At 44.2% G+C, this 2500-nt stretch overlaps 1 protein-coding gene across 1 annotated transcript in view; it reads right to left on the bottom strand.

The window, feature by feature from the left end:
- LOC114563328 (transcription factor COE3) overlaps positions 1–2500 on the bottom strand; it is a gene marked incomplete at its 5' end in the record, with an annotated part of 96496 nt that overhangs the window by 76896 nt on the left and 17100 nt on the right. The gene's annotated exons all lie outside the window — the stretch shown is intronic.

Here is a 2500-nt window from a genome sequence, read left to right as displayed (position 1 = left end):
AAGAGAGCAAGGCATTCTGGGAAAACTCTGGGATCTCACAACTCATCCCTTCACCTTTCAGCTGCTCCTCCACCACGGGAGATGTTTAACCGTCCTGACAAACACTCTCAGAGACACCAAAAACATCAGAAACTAGGGATGCACTGAATCCAGATTTTTGGGGTTGGGCTGAATCCTGAATCTATTGATTGAGATTATGCTGACTCCTCCTCCCATCCTCAGTCCATGAACCCAGTAAACACATGAATGAAGTAAACAGGGACTGTCCTTCCTTTGCTGTACCTGAAGTTGCTGCATTCTGGCTGCTGTCTGGAGATTCCTTCATGAACAACTCGTATTCTTTCAGATGTTTCATACTAAATGTTGTAACAGCGTGTTGTGTATAGTTTAGGGTCCTCGCCACCACCAGACCAATCAGCATTGATCAGATTGAACATGTAGCTGGACTTGAATGGCCTTCTTTTGACTGAAGGTTCTGCCAAACAACAACTTTTTCTGCTCACCAGTTCCATGTCCACTTTCTCACACCCTACTGCATTGAACCAGATCCATGTCCACTTTCTCACACCCTACTGCATTGAACCAGATCCATGTCCACTTTCTCACAGCCTACTGCATTGAACCAGATCCATGTCCACTTCCTCACAGCCTACTGCATTGAACCAGATCCATGTCCACTTCCTCACAGCCTACTGCATTGAACCAGATCCATGTCCACTTCCTCACAGCCTACTGCATTGAACCAGATCCATGTCCACTTCCTCACAGCCTACTGCATTGAACCAGATCCATGTCCACTTCCTCACAGCCTACTGCATTGAACCAGATCCATGTCCACTTTCTCACAGCCTACTGCATTGAACCAGATCCATGTCCACTTCCTCACAGCCTACTGCTCATAAGATCCATGCCCACTTTCTCACAGCCTGCTGAATTGAACGCTCCACCTACGTAAACACCTTCCCGTCATCAACTTTGAAAAAATTTGTAATGTTCAGCAGAAACCAGAAACCCGTCAAAAAGCCCAAATATTCAGCCGAATCTGAAGACGAATCCTGGATTTGGTGCATCCCTGATCAGAAACGCAGAGAAAGGCGACAAAAACGTTGAAATAAATTGATGGACCAAGAAAAGGTCGGGGATCATACTGTATGTTAAAATGAAATAATCTGACCTGTAGTTGATGTAAATGTGGCCTGAAAGCAGCTTTTTGGTAGCCTAGAAATCTAGACGCATATTATATTTATATAATATAAAATAATAGATCCATACTTGGCATCTGTGTATCGATACTAGCCTAGAAATCTAGACCACCCTAGCGGCAGCAAATGTAATTTGCCTATTCACACCACACCTCCGTATCAAAGCCGAGCTCGCTGCTCTTGTCCCTCTCTATCTGGAAATGGAATCACAGATTAGCATTGCAATTCTTTTTTTCTTCCTCTTCCTCCTCTTCTTCCTCTTCCTCCTCTCTGTTAGTGTTTTGTGTATTTTTCCAAGGTTTTTGATTTTTTTTCCGACATTTTTTTTTAATGTTTTTCCAAAATTGCTGTATATTTTAGCGTTTTTATTTTTTTATTTTACATTTTTTTTTATTTTTGTCGACTTTATTTTGTTTTCTGTTTTGTTTTTTTTCTTTTTTGGGGGGATTTTTTTTAAATTGTAAAGTGGGGTTTTTTCAATCTTTTTGTCGCTTTTTTCAACATTTTCTGGAAGGGGATAATTCTTCTTCTTCTTCTGAATACTGTGTGGGGGGACATAATACTGTGTGGAGGGTGGGACATATCCCTGCCACCCCCCCCCCCCATCCCTCCCTCCCTCCCCCCAAAAAAAAACCTTCGCCTATTCACACCACACCTCCGTATCAAAGCCGAGCTCGCTGCTCTTGTCCCTCTCTATCTGGAAATGGAATCACAGATTAGCATTGCAAAAGGCCTGCGTTGCGTCCGTGGCTCCGTCCATTGTGAAGCGTCTGGTTTTGGTTTTTTTTTTGGGGTTAAAAAGGAGATTCGCTCGGAGCCGGCAAACAAAAGAGGCGGACCGAGAGGGAAGGAAACGGCTTGATAAACCTGGTGTTCCAACAGAAAGCCCGAACACGCTCGCCTCTCTGCGCTGACATTTACTTATCGCGCTAAACAGCCTTCCCATCTGACCTTTCTGCTGCTTTGAATGACATCTGGATATTCTGACGGAATAATCAGGACAGCGAACGCACCGATCGGAGACGCAGATAAGCAGTAGTGTTTCGGACGGCACACAATGAGCCTGAAGGATGAGCAGAGGAGAGAGAGGAGAGAGAGCACTGACACAACAGGGTGTGTGTGTGTGTGTGTGTCTGTGTTTACTTCACTTTCAGCGTGGAGAAAACAGTTCTCAGAGAATAAAACCACACCTTAACACCTTAAATCTTCACGTTAAATCTTCCTCGGGCCCGCAGAGCTTCGGGTGCAACATCACAAACCAACACAAGTTCACTTTAAATTCTAGAGGAGATCCTGGA

The sequence above is a fragment of the Perca flavescens genome, chromosome 10, assembly GCF_004354835.1.
Source record: "Perca flavescens isolate YP-PL-M2 chromosome 10, PFLA_1.0, whole genome shotgun sequence".
NCBI lineage: Eukaryota > Metazoa > Chordata > Actinopteri > Perciformes > Percidae > Perca > Perca flavescens.
This window is presented reverse-complemented; position numbering and strand designations above follow the sequence as displayed.